The sequence below is a fragment of the Ranitomeya variabilis genome, chromosome 2 (genome assembly GCF_051348905.1).
Source record: "Ranitomeya variabilis isolate aRanVar5 chromosome 2, aRanVar5.hap1, whole genome shotgun sequence".
NCBI classification, from domain to species: domain Eukaryota; kingdom Metazoa; phylum Chordata; class Amphibia; order Anura; family Dendrobatidae; genus Ranitomeya; species Ranitomeya variabilis.
In genome coordinates this window covers 185,297,381-185,314,956 of record NC_135233.1, presented here as the reverse complement: position 1 = coordinate 185,314,956, position 17,576 = coordinate 185,297,381, and the positions used below count along the sequence as shown (strand labels likewise).

The 17,576-nt window shown below is 40.2% G+C and overlaps 1 protein-coding gene across 1 annotated transcript in view; it reads left to right on the top strand.

The window, feature by feature from the left end:
- SERAC1 (serine active site containing 1) overlaps positions 1-17,576 on the top strand; it is a 398,196-nt gene that overhangs the window by 226,668 nt on the left and 153,952 nt on the right. The gene's annotated exons all lie outside the window — the stretch shown is intronic.

Here is a 17,576-nt window from a genome sequence, read left to right as displayed (position 1 = left end):
AACTGTTATATTTAGGCATTTATATACAGTACAGACCAAAAGTTTGGACACACCTCATTTAAAGATTTTTTTGTATTTTCATGACTATGAAAATTGTACATTCACACTGAAGGCATCAAAACTATGAATTAACATATGTGGAATTATATACTTAACAAAAAAGTGTGAAACAACTGAAATTATGTCTTATAGTCTAGGTTCTTCAAAGTAGCCACCTTTTGCTTTGATGACTGCTTTGCATACTCTTGGCATTCTCTTGATGATCTTCAAGAGGTAGTCACCAGGAATGGTTTTCACTTCACAGGTGTGCCCTGTCAGGTTTAATAAGTGGGATTTCTTGCCTTAACTGATGGTCCCAACACCATTTATGTGTTGTGCAGAAGTCTGGTGGATACACAGCTGATAGTCCTTCTGAATAGACTGTTAGAATTTGTATTATGACAAGAAAAAAGCAGCTACGTAAAGAAAAACGAGTGGCCATCATTACTTTAAGAAATGAAGGTCAGTCAGTCCAAAAAATTGGGAATACTTTGAAAGTGTTCCCAAGTGCAGTGGCAAAAACTATCAAGCGCTATAAAGAAACTGGCTCACATGAGGACCGCCCCAGGAGAGGAAGACCAAGAGTCACCTCTGCTTCTGAGGATAAGTTTATCCGAATCACCAGCCTCAGAAATCGCAGGTTAACAGCAGCTCAGATTAGAGACCAGCTCAATGCCACACAGAGTTCTAGCAGCAGACACATCTCTACAACAACTGTTAAGAGGAGACTTTGTGCAGCAGGCCTTCATGGTAAAATAGGTGCTAGGAAACCACTGCTAAGGACAGGCAACAAGCAGAAGAGACTTGTTTGGGCTAAATAACACAAGGAATGGACATTAAACCAGTGGAACTCTGTGCTTTGGTCTGATGAGTCCAAATTTGAGATCTTTGGTTCCAACCACCGTGTCTTTGTGCGATGCAGAAAAGGTGAACGGATGGACTCTACATGCCTGGTTCTCACTGTGAAGCATGGAGGAGGAGGTGTGATGGTGTGGGAGTGCTTTGCTGGTGACACTGTTGGGGATTTATTCAAAATTAAAGGCATACTGAACCAGCATGGCTACCACAGCATCTTGCATAGGCATGCTATTTCATCTGGTTTGCATTTAGTTGGACCATCATTTATTTTTCAACAGGACAATGACCCCAAACACACCTCCAGGCTTTGTAAGGGCTATTTGACCAAGAAGGAGAGTGATGGGGTGCTACGCCAGATGACCTGGCCTCCACAGTCACCAGACCTGAACCCAATCGAGATGGTTGGGGTGAGCTGGACCGCAGAGTGAGGGCAAAAGGGCCAACAAGTGCTAAGCATCTCTGGAAACTCCTTCAAGATTGTTGGAAGACCATTCCCGGTGACTACCTCTTGAAGCTCATCAAGAGAATGCCAAGAGTGTGCAAAGCAGTCATCAAAGCAAAAGGTTGCTACTTTGAAGAACCTAGAATATAAGACTTAATTTCAGTTGTTTCACACTTTTTTGTTAAGTATATAATTCCACATTTGTTAATTCATAGTCTTGATGCTTTCTGTGTGAATGTACAATTGTCATGAAAATACAGAAAAATCTTTACATGAGAAGGTGTGTCCAAACTTTTGGTCTGTACTGTATTTAGGCATTTGATTATGGGGGGCAACTCATTTTTAAATTTTTTTAATTTTTTTTTTACATGAATCATATGTTTCCTCATGATTAATATATAGTCCTATATAACGCAGAATCTAACAAAGACGATCATAAGGCAAGTGTTTATATATCATACAAATATAATTTTATTGAAAAAAGACATAATTTAAAACCAAACTGCCAACATTGGAAGAATAGGAAACAGATAGAAAACTAGCTCTTCAGAATCACCCATTAAGACACACTGGTCCAGGTGAAGACAGCTGCTATACATACATATAAAGGAGTGGGGCTGCCGATAATATATTCACATCAGAGGGAACAGGCTGAAAATAATGTCCCATTATCGTATTGAGGAATGAGTCCGAAATGCGCGTCGGGCGGACGCGCAGGTCTAGGTGGCTGCAGCAGCTCCCAGTGAGGTTACCATAAGGTAATTTTACCTGATTGTTTGCGTTCGGCATGGTTCTTATAGGGGTATGCGGATTATTGGTGGCTGGATGGTGCCATGGGTAGATGGAGGCATACGATATGATAATGGGACATTATTTTCAGCCTGCTCCCTGTGATGTGAATATATTATCGGCAGCCCCACTCCTTTATATATATGTATAGCAGCTATCTTCACCTGGACCAGTGTGTCTTAATGGGTGATTGTGAAGGGCTAGTTTTCTATCTGTTTCCTAGTCTCCCAATTTTGGCAGTATGGTTTTAAATTATGTATTTTTTCAATAAAATTATATTTGTATGATATATAAACACTTGCCTTATGATCATCTTTTTTTGTTAGATTCTATGTTGTAATTGATGATAGGCTTTAGTAATCCAGGTAGATACATGGTTATGCAATTGTTGAATGGTATACATGTTTTTCTGTCACACTTGTTGGTATCCTAAATAACGCAGGTGTAAAAATGTACATATGTGACTGCATTCATTTTCATTGGAGTTTCTGTATAACTGTATGCCTTTACAGTAGTGCATATACTCCATTCTGTTCCTGTTTAGTCTGTGTGTGTCACTTATTTATCAATTTATCTGTTTGGGTTTTTGCAACTTGTACAGTTGTGCTCAAATGGTTACATACCTCGGCAGAATTTTTGTTTTCTTGGCCTTTTTTTCAGAAAATATGAATGACAACACCAAAACTTTTTCTCCACTCATGGTTAGTGGTTGGGTGAAGCCATTTATTGTCAAACTACTGTGTTTTCTCTTTTTAAATCATAATGACAACCCAAAACATCCAAATGACTATGATCAAAAGTTTACATACACATACACCATTTCTTAATACCGTATATTGCCCCCTCTAGCATCAATGGCAATTTGAAGTCTTTTGTGGTAGTTCTGGATGAGGTTCTTTATTTTTTCAGATGGTAAAGCTGCCCACTCTTCTTGACAAAAAGCCTCCAGTTCCTGTAAATTCCTGGGCTGTCTAGAATAAACTGCGCACTTGAGATCTCCCCAGAGTGGCTCAATGATATTAGGGTCAGGAGACTGAGATGACCACTCCAGAACCTTCAGTTTGTCTTGCTGTAGCCAATGACAGGTCAACTTGGCCTTGTGTTTTGGATCGTTATCATGTTGGAACGTCCAAGTATGTCCCATGCGCAGCTTCTGGGCTGATGATTGCAAATTTGCCTCCAGTATTTGTAGATAACGTGCCGAATTCATCTTTCTTTCAACGTTAAACCAAGTTTTCTGTGCCTTTGTAGCTCACACATGCCCAAAACATCAGCTATCCACCTCCGTGCTTTACAGTAGGAATGGTGTTTTATATATCATAGGCCTTGTTGCCCTCTCTTCAAATGTAACGTTTATGGTTGTGGCCAAAAAGTTCAATTTTGGTCTCAGCACTCGATATTACCTTGTTCCAGAAGTTTTGAGGCTTGTCTCTGTTCTATTTTGCATATTGTAGGCGAGATACCTTGTGGCATTTGCGCAGTAATGGCTTTCTTCTGGTGACTCAACCATGCAGCCCATTTTTCTTCAAGTGCCTCCTTATTGTGCATCTTGAAACAGCCACATCGCTAGTTTTCAGAGAGTCCAGTATTTCAGCTGACATTATTTGTGGGTTTTTCTTTGCATCCCAAACAATTTTCCTGGCAATTGTGGACAAAATTTTTGATGTTCTACCTGACCGTGGTTTTGTTTTTACAGAGCCCCTGATTTTCCATTTGTAAATCACAGTTTGAATGCTGCTGATTGGCATTATCAATTTCTTGGATATACTGTATTTTTGTATCTCTTTCCTGTTTAACGCTATGTGCACACTTTGCAGATTTTGATGCTGATCCGCAGCACTTTTGGATGTGTGGAATTGCATCAAATCCACAGTGTAGTGCACAAGCAATGTTAGTCTATGTGAAATTGACATTTGGTGTGCACATGCTGTGGAAAAAACGTGCGGAATTGCATGTCATTTCTTTTTGCGGATCTGCAGCGTTTCTGCACCTATTGACTTCCATTGTGTCAGGCCATTCTGCAGCAAAACCGCAGGTTTAAAAACGATCTGTGGATTTGCTGCAGTTGCGTGTGTGAAATGCTGTAGATCAGGAGGGGGAAGTGTGTGGGCGGAGACATTGTGTTGGCGGAGACTGTGTGGGCGGAGAAGATGTGTGTGTCTGTGCATGGGTGTGCGGGGCTGTATGTGTGTGTGCGGGGCTGTGTGTGTGTGCGTGCGGATCTGTGTGTAGGCAGGCATCGTGCAATGGGACTACTAGTCCTGCTACAGTGACAGGTAGCCTGATGATGGGACAGTAGTTTTCCCATCATCCGGCTACTGTGTTCAAGTGTAAAAAAAACACACATGCACACATATACACATACAGTACATACAACATACAGTACATACCCAACAATCACCTAGTCCCCGAAGCCCTCGATCACCTGGAAAAAAAATTACATAATAAACCACCATATACTCCCTGATCCGATGTGATCCATTTTACTAGTGTCCCATGACGATCTCCCTTGGAGAGCTGTCACATCGGCAGATGCAACTGCTCTGCAGGGGCTCTGGGATACAATGACGGAAGGAATCCTTCCGCACTGTATCCCCCCGCTTCTGTGAGTACAGTATAGTTTATACTGTCACTTTCGGCACCGCTGCGTGGGAAAATTCTCACACAGCAGTGCCGTAAAGTGAAAGGCAATTGAACCCTCACTGATAACACTGCAGGAGCCATTGTCTCCTGTCAGTGTGTCACTGGAGGCCTATAGAGCTGTCACATCTCCTGATGTGACAGCTCTATAGAGGAGATCATTGTGGGACACTCGTTATTAAATCGACTGCGTAGGACCAGGGAGTATTTGTGTTGGTTTATTATTTTTTCTTTTTTTGAAGGCGATCGAGGGGGTCGCATGGATTGGCAGAAAAATAAAGCTGGCAAAACTGTGTGGTGTTTTATTTCATTAAAATACTTTGTTCTGCATGTGTGTGTGTTTATTTAACCCATTAACAACTACAGGATTAGTAATGGATATGTGTCTTATTGACGTCTCTCCATTACTAGCTGGCTTGATGTCACTTTACAATTCAAAGGTGACATTAACCCCCTATTACCCCATATGCCACCTCTACAGGGCAGTGGGAAGCGAGAGTCTAAGTGCCGGAATTGGCGCATCTTATGGCTGAGTGCTGGTATTTCTAGCCCAGGGGGGCAATATCCATGGTTCCTTCCTAGGCTATGAATATCAGCCCGCAGATGTCTGCATAAGATTAAAAAAAAGTCTTTGTTCCAGCTCCTTGAGTAAAATCTTCAAAATTTATTTCATGAATGAAAAATAACAAGACATGCTCCAAGACCGCACCAAACGTGCACACAGAGACAGCAGGGACGCGTTTCGATCGCAACAGCGATCTTTATCAAAGCTGCTAAATGCTCCAAATGGCAAATATTTAAATACAAACCTGACCAATCAATTCATGGTAAAAAATCACATGACATGTAAGGTCCTACAATATAAAGTGTGAACAAACAAATAAGAACAATCATGAAAAGAAAAATATTATATACATGTGTACAATAAAGGAAAAACATACCAAAAATATGTACAATAAACATTAAATCAGTCATAATGAAACATAATTTCATTGTGTCTATTTAGTCCGTCTGGAAATCTAGTGCCTAAGTAATAAATCCAGTACACTTCTCGGGTTAGCAGTCGGCGTCTGACATCTCCACCACGTAATGAACTGTTCACCTTCTCCAATCCACAGACTTGCAAGGAAGAAATATTGCAGGCATGTCCCTGAACAAAATGTTTAGCTACTGAAGATATACTACAAGAGAAATTGACATTAGTACCATTGTAAATATCATTTAAATGTTCAGCTATACGAGTTTTTAATTTTCTAGTGGTACAGCCCACATAGGCTAATTTGCAAATAGTGCAGTCAATTTTATACACCACTGACTTGGTATTGCAATTAATAAAACTCCTGATATGGAACTTTTGAGTATTGTCATGATTATAAAAAAATTTAGTATTAATTACTTGTTTGCATATTTTACAGTTTCTTGTCCCACACTTATAACTACCTTTTACACTAAACCATGTCTCCTGAGATGTCCGAGATATAAACATACTAGGAGACAAAACAGTACCTGTGGTGGGTGCCTTTCTTGCTATTACATTACATCCACTTTGCAATATCACTGCAAGTGTAGGATCCTCATATAGAATTGGAAGCCTGTGTATCTCAATTTTTACTGCATCTAACCCAGTAAATCGTTTTGGGGTTTTGGGCTTAGTAGCAGTGTTTGCACGTCAGCAGAGTAGCCCGCCTGTGAAACAAACTATACCGCCTGTGTATCTCTATTTTCTTTTTTATACACTCTTTATTTAGAAAATTTCAATAATATAACAGGAAAGGAAAAAAAAAGGGTAAATATTTTCAGAAATAGTAAAGTATCTAAAAACAAAAAAACAAACAAATACAATCGTAATAAACCGCAACGATAACGCTACAAGGCTGCGGATTTGCGAACCAAAATGGTTGTAAGAAGAATTTATAAAAAAAAACTAAACAAGGGGCAGTAGTGGGGAGGGACATGGGAAGGAAAGGGAAGGGTAGGGAGTCAGAAAGTCCTGCTTTAAATATAGAGATTAACTAAGCGATTTGGGAGATCAAACTCAAATCGAGGCATCAACAACGTCCGAGATATAAACAAGCTAGGAGACAAAATAGTACCTATGGTGGGTGCCTTCCTTGCTATTACATTACATCCACTTAGCAATATCACTGCAAGTGTAGGATCCTCATAGAGAATTGGAAGAACTTTTTTAAAGATATTTCTGATTGAATAAAATTGAGAACTGTATTGCAAACATAAAAAAGGTTTATGAGCGACTGAGTCATTATTTAGATCATTGGAATTGCGAGGAGAAATCAAATCTTCATGATTTTTGGTTGCTACTTTGCACAAAACTCTATTTAACATCCAGTTAGAATAATTTCTTTTTTTAAATTTTTTACAGGACTGTTTTAATTCTATATGTAGATTTTGCTGATCATTACAAATACATTTAATTCTAGTAAATTCACCCACAGGTATAAACCTGATCGTATGTTTGGGGTGGCTACTTTTAGCATGAAGAATCCTGTTACCACTCATTGGTTTAGAGTAAGTTTGTGTGGAAATCTTACAATCATGGACACCACACAATTTCAAATCCAAAAAAGAAATTTGAGGTTTATCAAAGACATGAGTAAACCTAAGATTCAGATCATTCAAATTAATGTAATCAATGAAATCCGGTATGGCAGACACATCGGCACCCCATATAATAAACATATTGTCGATGTATCTGTCATACCAGACAATAGCAGACATGAAAGGATTAGAATGAGAAAATGAAAAATACCACTCCCAAAAAGCCATGGTCAAATTTGCCAAAGAAGGTGAGAATTTTGCACCCATGGCCACCCCAGTGCGTTGTAAATAAAAATGATGATCAAAAGAAAAGAAATTGTGAGTCAGTAAAAAAAATGTAACCTGCAAAATATCACTAATTAAATCCTGGGAATAATTGCTATATCTTATCGGATGGAAATTTAATGATTTCATTGCTAAATCATGCAGTATACACGTATATAGTGATATGACATCCACACTTAACCACGTATAAGTTGCTGACCACTTTCTCTTTGATAGAACATTAAGAATATCTCTGGAGTCCTTAATATACCCTGGTGTTCATTGAACCAATGTCTGGAGCAATGAATCAAGCCACTCACATAGATGTTCGTTTGCAGCCCCTATTCCAGAGACAATGGGACTCATGGATGGGAATGGTCCAGGCTTGTGTATTTTTGGTAAGCCATGCATTATAGGTAAAATAGGATGAGCCACTTGTAGAAATTCTGCCTGTTTTTTTGATAACACACCTAAACTAAATATGTCCTGGATGATTCGATCACTTTCAGACTTTTATTCCACCGAAGGATTACCTTGCAGCTTTTCATAAGATGAGTTGTCCTTTAGCATTGTCTCCATTGCAACTCTATAATCCTCAGAGTTCATAATAACTATCACACCGCCTTTATCAGACATTTTGATTGTTAAATCTGTCATTTTCTTTAATTTTGAAATGGCATCCTGATGTTTTTTAGGCAAATAATTCTTGTTACGATTCCCTCTTGTATTATTTTTGAGCAATTTCAATTCTCGCTCTATTACCTCCTGGAATCTATCCATACAGTCTGATCGAGATTGGATCGGATAGAATGATGGCTTTTGGAGTTTGAAACTTGTAGACTGATTGATTAAATCACCTGACGCATTAGTCTGTGAACTGAGATCCTGAAGCAGTAGTATTGAATATTGTTCCTGAAAATCCAGTCCATGAAATTCATTAGTAATTATATCCGAAATGTGCGCTGAACTGGAAGAATCTTCTCTAAAAAATGTTTTTTTTACTGTCAAATCACGCATGAATTTATTTACATCAAGAATGGTAGAAAATAAATCAAAATCTTGATCCAAAGCAAAATTTAAGCCGTATGACAGCACTTCCAACTGTTCATTTGATAAATTTCTAGAAGATAAATTTAGAACATTGTCAGGAATTAATTTGTTGGAAAGATTTTCTTGTGGCGTGTTGTCATGCCAAAATGCCTTTCTGTGTTTGCGGCCGCCACGCCTTGTGCGTTTTTTGACGTCCTTTGTGATTTATTAGAATGACTGGCTTCATTTAATGAGGAATCAGAAGCACTAAAATTATCAGATGACTCATAGTTAGACAAATTGAAACTACCATGTGTTTTTCTGACGTTTTTCTTGCCGTATCTCAAAATAGATCTTGAAGTTTTATTATTGTCATCTGTGGTGTTCCAATCATAGATTTTGTTGGAGGAATAATCATTCAAATCCCTCTGAAATTTATTTATTTTTCTTTGAATGATCTCTTCCTCCAATGTAAACACCAAATCATGCGTTCTTTTAAAAAATTCATCATATTCAGTAGCATCTTTACAATTATTCAAAGTTAATTTCATATTATCAATGTCCTGTTGTATGTCCTTAAGTTTTATTTCTTCATGTTTTATGATTAAATGCATAAGATTTAATGAACATTCACTTAATGAATTGTTCCAATCTTGCGTAAATTCACTGTTAAAGGTGGTAGTAGATTTTTTTTCTTAATTCTGAGTCCTCTTGGTATCATGCTTTTGGAAACATAATTTTGTAGGGTAGTAAGATCCCACCATACCTTAGTTTCCTGCAGCAATAATTTTTCGAGCTGTTTAAAATTAGCAGAGAGGTCAGAAAAATCATTGATCTCATCAGGTTTGTCAGAAAATACTTGAGCTGCTTTTTTCAGTCTTTCTCTGGATAAATCCGACATGATGGAAAAATACCAGACACTGTGGTTGATCCCAATAAAGTGCAGCGGTGCAAATTATTAAGGTCTTAATTAAAAAGGAGCAGTCAAAAAATGGGAGCACGGCAAACAGTTAGAACATGGAATCAACAAAGGAAAATAAAGCCAGCTCACCACCTTCCAGGTGCACGGAACCTCCGTCCTGATGAGACGATGTGCAACATAAGAGAAAAAAAAGTCTTTGTTCCAGCTCCTTCAGTAAAATCTTCAAAATTTACTTCATGTATGAAAAATAACAAGACATGCTCCAAGACCGCACCAAACGTGCACACAGAGACAGCAGGGACGCGTTTCGATCGCAACAGCGATCTTTATCAAAGCTGCTAAATGCTCCAAATGGCAAATATTTAAATACAAGCCAGGCCAATCAATTCATGGTAAAAAATCACATGACATGTAAGGTCCTACAATATAAAGTGTGAACAAACAAATAAGAACAATCATGAAAATAAAAAAATTATATACATGTATACAGTAAAGGAAAAACATACCAAAAATATGTACAATAAACATTCAATGATAATGAAACATAATTTAATTGCGTCTATTTAGTCCGTCTGTAAATCTAGTGCCTAAGTAATAAATCCAGTACACTTCTCGGGTTAGCAGTCGGCATCTGACATCTCCACCACGTAATGAACTGTTCACCTTCTCCAATCCACAGACTTGCAAGGAAGAAATATTGCAGGCATGTCCCTGAACAAAATGTTTAGCTACTGAAGATATACTACGAGAGAAATTAACATTAGTACCATTATAAATATCATTTAAATGTTCAGCTATACGAGTTTTTAATTTTCTAGTGGTACAGCCCTAATTTGCAAATAGTGCAATTAATTTTATACACCACTGACTTGGTATTGCAATTAATAAAACTCCTGATATTGAACTTTTGAGTACTGTCATGATTATAAAAAAAAAATTGGTATTAATTACTTGTTTGCATGTTTTACAGTTTCTTGTCCCACACTTATAACTACCTTTTACACTCAACCATGTCTCCTGAGACGTCCGAGATATAAACATGCTAGGAGACAAAGCAGTAGCTATGGTGGGTGCCTTCCTTGCTATTACATTACATCCACTTTGCAGTATCACTGCAAGTGTAGGATCCTCATAGAGAATTGGAAGAAATTTTTTAAAGATATTTCTGATTGAATAAAATTGAGAAAAGGTTTATGAGCGACTGAGTCATTGTTTAGATCATTGGAATTGAAATTTCTTTTTGGGATTTTAAATTGTGTGGTGTCCATGTTTGTAAGATTTCCACACAAACTTACTCTAAACCAATGAGTGGTAACACGATTCTTCATGCTAAAAGTAGCCACCCCAAATATACGATCAGGTCTATTTTTAGATTGTGAGCCCCATTGGGGACAGTGATGATAATGTGTGTATAGCTCTGCAGGATATTTTAGAGCTATATAAAAATAAAGATTATTATTATTATTATACCTGTGGGTGAATTTACTAGAATTAAACATAATTGTAATGATCAGCAAAATCTACATATGGAATTAAAACAGTCCTGTCAAAAATTAAAAAAAAGAAATTATCCTAATTGGATGTTAAATAGAGCTTTGAGCAAAGTAGCAACCAAAAATCATGAAGATTTGATTTCTCTTCACAATTCCAATGATCTAAATAATGACTCAGTCGCTCATAAACCTTTTTTATGTTTGCAATACAGTTCTCAATTTTATTCAATCAGAAATATCTTTAAAAAAGTTCTTCCAATTCTCTATGAGGATCCTACACTTGCAGTGATATTGCAAAGTGGATGTAATGTAATAGCAAGGAAGGCACCCACCACAGGTACTATTTTGTCTCCTAGCTTGTTTATATCTCGGACGTTGTTGATGCCTCGATTTGAGTTTGATCTCCCAAATCGCTTAGTTAATCTCTATATTTAAAGCAGGACTTTCTGACTCCCTACCCTTCCCTTTCCTTCCCATGTCCCTCCCCACTACTGCCCCTTGTTTAGTTTTTTTTTATAAATTCTTCTTACAACCATTTTGGTTCGCAAATCCGCAGCCTTGTAGCGTTATCGTTGCGGTTTATTACGATTGTATTTGTTTGTTTTTTTGTTTTTAGATACTTTACTATTTCTGAAAATATTTACCCTTTTTTTTTCCTTTCCTGTTATATTATTGAAATTTTCTAAATAAAGAGTGTATAAAAAAGAAAATAGAGATACACAGGCGGTATAGTTTGTTTCACAGGCGGGCTACTCTGCTGACGTGCAAACACTGCTACTAAGCCCAAAACCCCAAAACGATTTACTGGGTTAGATGCAGTAAAAATTGAGATACACAGGCAGTGTAGTGTGCTTCACAGGCGGGCTACTCCGCTGACGTGCAGACACTACTCCTAGGCCCAAAACTATTAACTGGATTAGATGCAGTGAACATAGAGATACACAGGCGGTGTAGTTAGTTTCACAGGCGAGCTACTCTGCTGACATGCAGACACTGCTCTTAGGCCCAAATCTATTAACTGGATTAGATGCAGTGAAAATTGAGATACACAGGCGGTGTAGCTAGCTTCACAGGCGGGCTACTCAGATGACTATCAGACAATGCTACTAGCCCAAAAGGATTGGCTGAGCTAGATTACACCAAATCCTGTGACAAACACTTGCACAGCACTGGCTCAGACCTGCCTGTCAAACAGTGCTATGAACTGCTGTAACCTACCCTGAAAAGGGCTGATATTACAACTAGTCCCGACTCCCTGAACCTATCTCTCTGACAATTCGCTCCAAAAAAACACTCTTAGTCTATATAGCGCCCGCAGCAGCAGTGGTGCCGTCTAACACTAAGCTGCAGCAGTGAGGAAATGGTGGCGACGGGGCAAATGGCTGGTTCTTATAGGGCAAGGACAAGTGACATACACAGCCAATGACACATGCCCTTGCTTGTGTGCATCACATGCACATTGCTGTGTGTGTGTGCACTGCTGATAGGCTGAGAGACTGCACCCCCCCTCTGTAAATGCGGGAAAGAGAAAAAAAATGGAGAAAGGCGTTATTTCAGCACAGATCTATCCCCCGCCCCCCCCTCCCCGCCCACTATACACTGAAACTGTCTATTAACTATGATAAACAGTTTTAATGTGCAAATCAAGCTAGGCTTTTGGTGAACAAACAGTTATCAAACAGAAACTCGAACAGACGAATTTTAAGCAAATTGTTCGGGTTCGTCGAACGACTCGAACACCGCCCAAAACAGCTCGAATTTGAAATTGACGATCAGTTCAACTCGAACACCGCTCATCTCTACTCCAGACTTCCCGGAAGAACGCCTCCACGGAGTCCTGCAGCATGTCTTCCTTAATCAATGTGGAGATGCTTCTTGTTCTGGTCCAAGAAAAGCCAGAGCTATGGGACCAAAGGGATGCACACTACTCCGACCCGGCCAGAAAAGAGGAGGCATGGAGGAGGATATGTGGGTTACTTTTTCCTGATTTTGCAGACCGTCCACCTGAGGGACAGCAACAAATAAGTAAGTTCACTCATGTATTGAAAATAATATTATGAACTGCACTAAATAACAGGTTTTCACACTATCCCCTTAAATCCTAGTATGATGTTTTTTATCCTATTATTATTAATTAAGATTATGTTTACAAAACACAGATTACTATGCCACATAACTATGTAAAATCTCACTAAACTTGTTTGTCCACTGTGTGCAATGTCCTTATACATTATTTAATTGTCTGTCATTGCAGTGGAAGATGTTATGAGACGCTGGCGCAGCAGGCAGGAACGTCAGCAGCGGGCCAGGAGTGGTGCATCCACACCAACAAAGCGGAAGTATATTTATTATGACCGCCTTGCTTTTCTGGATCCCAGTATGGATCTCAGACCGTAAGTTCATATATCACATCACATTACACATATGTGTTTTATGATCATATGTCTTATAATTTTTTTTTTATTTCAAACTTTCATAACAGAACTCAGTCGAACCTCACTGAGAGGTAGACAGGGTCGCATTCTGAGGCCATTATCGATCCGGTCGGGGAAGGTGAAGAGGTGGCTGGCCCATCTTCTCAGCCTTCCACCTGCATCCCACAAGCTCCTCCTGCACCAGCCCCAGAAGCTGCACCAGCACCAACAGCTGCACCAGTACCCGTCAGCCTGGAAGATCCAGGAAACAGCAGCAGCCTACTGTTCCTCTTGAGGCCAGGGTCCTGGTCGTCACAGTGGCATTGCTTACCCCTTGGGGAGAGTGATGTCACGCTTGGAAGCGATGAAGGATATCTTTTATCCGGTAATCACATACACACAACACGTTCATACTCCAGGCCAGAAAGGGGAGCTCTGAACCAGGATTAAGGGTGAACTCTCCTATGAATACATTCTGGTCTGGAGAGAAAGAGAGTTTTCAGTCAGTTCCTGTCAGAGAGACAGAGGGGAAGGAAGCAGAAAGATGTGCTAGAAAGAGAGATTGCCAGAATGGAGCTTGTCGAGGAACATCAGCTAGGCAGAGCTGGTACGATAGGAGAACAGCTGAGCAGACGTGGGGGTCTGCAGCTCCTGGCGGAAAGAGGAAACTTAGAAGGAAAGAACAACTTGTGGAAAGTGTGCAGAAGAGGAAAGGCACAGGAGAGTGATACCAGTGGAGCAGAGCAGTGAATCAGCTACCTCCCTGGTTGGCGCAGATCCCCGTAGTCGGAAGACCGTGGCCGTGCTAAACTCTAAGTGGCATAGCTGAAACCGGCAGGACAGCTGAACTTCAAGTTACCTGTCCGCCTTTACACCCAGGAGACACAGTGATACTTGTAGGGCCCGGGTCGTGATAGACACTATAAAAAGGCCTGCTTCACCTGTCATACGGGTTATGTCCTAACCTATATAGCGGGGACAGAGAAGAACTGTGAGGACCTTATCAGAAGCAGTAAGGGACTACAATACCACCTCGCTTTGGGAAGGCTTTCATCTCCACCTGGTAAAGGGGACTCTGGATTTGCATCCAAGCCGGCCGGATTCTGCCTGGCCTGTGATCTGGTGCCCTGGACTGCGGTTGCCTGAAGCTTCAGTAAATCAGGTAAAGAGACTGCAAACCTATGTCCTCGTTCCTTACTGCACCATTCACCATCTTCTATCTACACACCGGGAGCCCTGGAGACCTACTTCACCTGTGGGAAGTTATACTATCTAGCTGCCATACCATCACCCCAGAGGACCCCTTTAAGCAGCATCGGTCCTTACTGACCGAATACCACAGGTGGCGTCACGAACACGAACTTTAATCAATATCTCATTTACATGGGCGCCCAGGGCCACGGATCGGGTCGCCACCGTGACACGTCCCCTTAAGTACCGTGCCCTGGTACCAAGTGTGCTCCACGGCCCTGGCGGGCGTTCTGGTTATCCCAGGGCACACTGTCTCCAACAAAATATCAAAGGTGGCAAGGCTCATGTGACAATATTGGAAAAACTTGTCGGGATGTGTCCGCAGAGATGCATAGAGACAGTGGAAATAGCCTTTAGTGAGGCGTTGCCTCAAAAGCGGATGGATCCACATTTGTTGTCTCCTCCTCCTCGGATCCACTATTACTGGGTATGGCTGGCTAAAGCGGCGTGACAAAACCCAGTTGTATAAGACACGTTCAGTTGGGGTGAAATTATGTAGGTCTGACATGTTGCCAACAAACCACCAATACACCAACACAACACAGCAACAAAATGGCCAGATTGGAGGCTGCCACCTGTTGTAGAGGCAATAAATAGGGTTGCTGATGATGATTTAAATTAATTTCAGGCCTCAAAACCGTTAAATGTCCATTTTGGAAGGTTGTGAGAAAAAACGCTATACGGATGCAATACGGATGACATACGGAGGAATACATGTGCAAAATACTCAGCCACACCTTGCCAATTGATGACATATGAATAACAGTTCAGGGAACATTTCTGCGTATTAGGCCCGTAAAAAACGGACCGTATTTTTATACGTTAGGTCTGACCCCGGTCTTAAAAGGTATCATAACCTCAAGATTATCTTGTTTTTTCCACAGAAAGCATTATTTTTTCAACTGGTTAACACGGCACCAAACCCTATTTATCTTTCTTCAAGACACGGACACATCCATCTGATCTGTCAAGAGTCACTCTCATTTCAGTGGTCCATAAAACCTTTAAAAAATCTGTCTTCAGATATTTCTTGGTCCAGTCTTGATGTTCCAACCTCTCGGTCTTATTCAGTGGTGGACGCGGTTCAGCTTCCCTCACCTTGACCATGTCACTGAGCACTGAACATCTTGTACTTCTGGACACTCCAGGGAGGTTGCTGTTCTGGAGTATGACAGCAATGGAGGATAATGGGTTCATAATCGCGTAACATTTGATTATTCTCATGTTTTTTAGTTAATGTGTATTTTTTTTCAAACACCATTTAGAACTCTTGACTAGGTGCAATAAAACATTTGATGGTTCTGTGATCATGGCCCAATAAGTTAGCAATTTCAAGAATGCTCCATCCCCCTGTAACATTTTTTAAATTTCAGTCAGTTTAATATCTTTTGACCCATTTTACTTGAGGAAAACAAGCCTAATAATTGTGCACACCTTGGTAGAAGGTGTTGATATCCTTAGGCCATGTGCTCCCTCATTACTCAAATAGACATCACCTGCTCTGTTTTACCCAATAACTATTCAAGGTTATACAGCCTAGAGATGGAAAATATGCACAAAAATTTTATTGTCAAAACACTCATTTGCTGAATAATTGTGCACAGTATACAGTACAGACCAAAAGTTTGGACACACCTTCTCATTTAAAGATTTTTCTGCATTTTCATGACTATGAAAATTGTAAATTCACACTGAAGGCATCAAAACTATGAATTAACACATGTGGAATTATATAATTAACAAAAAAGTGTGAAACAACTGAAAATAGTAGCCACCTTTTGCTTTGATGACTGCTTTGCACACTCTTGGCATTCTCTTGATGAGCTTCAAGAGGTAGTCACCGGAAATGGTCTTCCAATAATCTTGAAGGAGTTCCCAGAGATGCTTAGCACTTGTTGGCTCTTTTGCCTTCACTCTGCGGTCCAGCTCACCCCAAACCATCTCAATTGGGTTCAGGTCTGGTGATTATGGAGGCCAGGTCATTTGGCGTAGCACCCCATCACTCTCCTTTTTGGACAAATAGCCCTTACACAGCCTGGAGGTGTGTTTGGGGTCATTGTCTCATTGAAAAATAAATGCTGGTACAACTAAATGCAAACCGGATGGAATAGCATGCCGCTGCAAGATGCTGTGGTAGCCATGCTGGTTCAGTATGCCTTCAATTTTGAATAAATCCCCAACAGTGTAACCAGTGAAGCACCCCCACACCATCACACCTCCGCCTCCATGCTTCATGGTGGAAACCAGGCATGTAGAGTTCATCCGTTCACCTATTCTGTGTCGCACAAAGACACGGTGGTTGGAACCAAAGATCTCAAATTTGGACTCATCAGACCAAAGCACAGATTTCCACTGGTCTAATGTCCATTCTTTGTGTTCTTTAGCCCAAACAAGTCTCTTCTGCTTGTTTCTTGTCCTTAGCAGTGGTTTCCTAGCAGCTATTTTACCACGAAGGCCTGCTGCACAAAGTCTCCTCTTAACAGTTGTTGTAGAGATGTGTCTGCTGCTAGAACTCTGTGTGGCATTGACCTGGTCTCTAATCTGAGCTGCTGTTAACCTGCGATTTCTGAGGCTGGTGACTCGGATAAACTTATCCTCAGAAGCAGAGGTGACTCTTGGTCTTCCTTTCCTGGGGTGGTCCTCATGTGAGCCAGTTTCTTTGTAGCACTTGATGGTTTTTGCCACTGCACTTGGGGACACTTTCAAAGTTTTCCCAATTTTTTAGACTGACTAAACTTCATTTCTTAAAGTAATGATGGCCACTCGTTTTCTTAACTTAGCTGCTTTTTTTTGCCATAATACAAATTCTAACAGTCTATTCAGTAGGTCAGCTGTGTATCCACCAGAATTCTGATGAACACAACTGATGGTCCCAACAC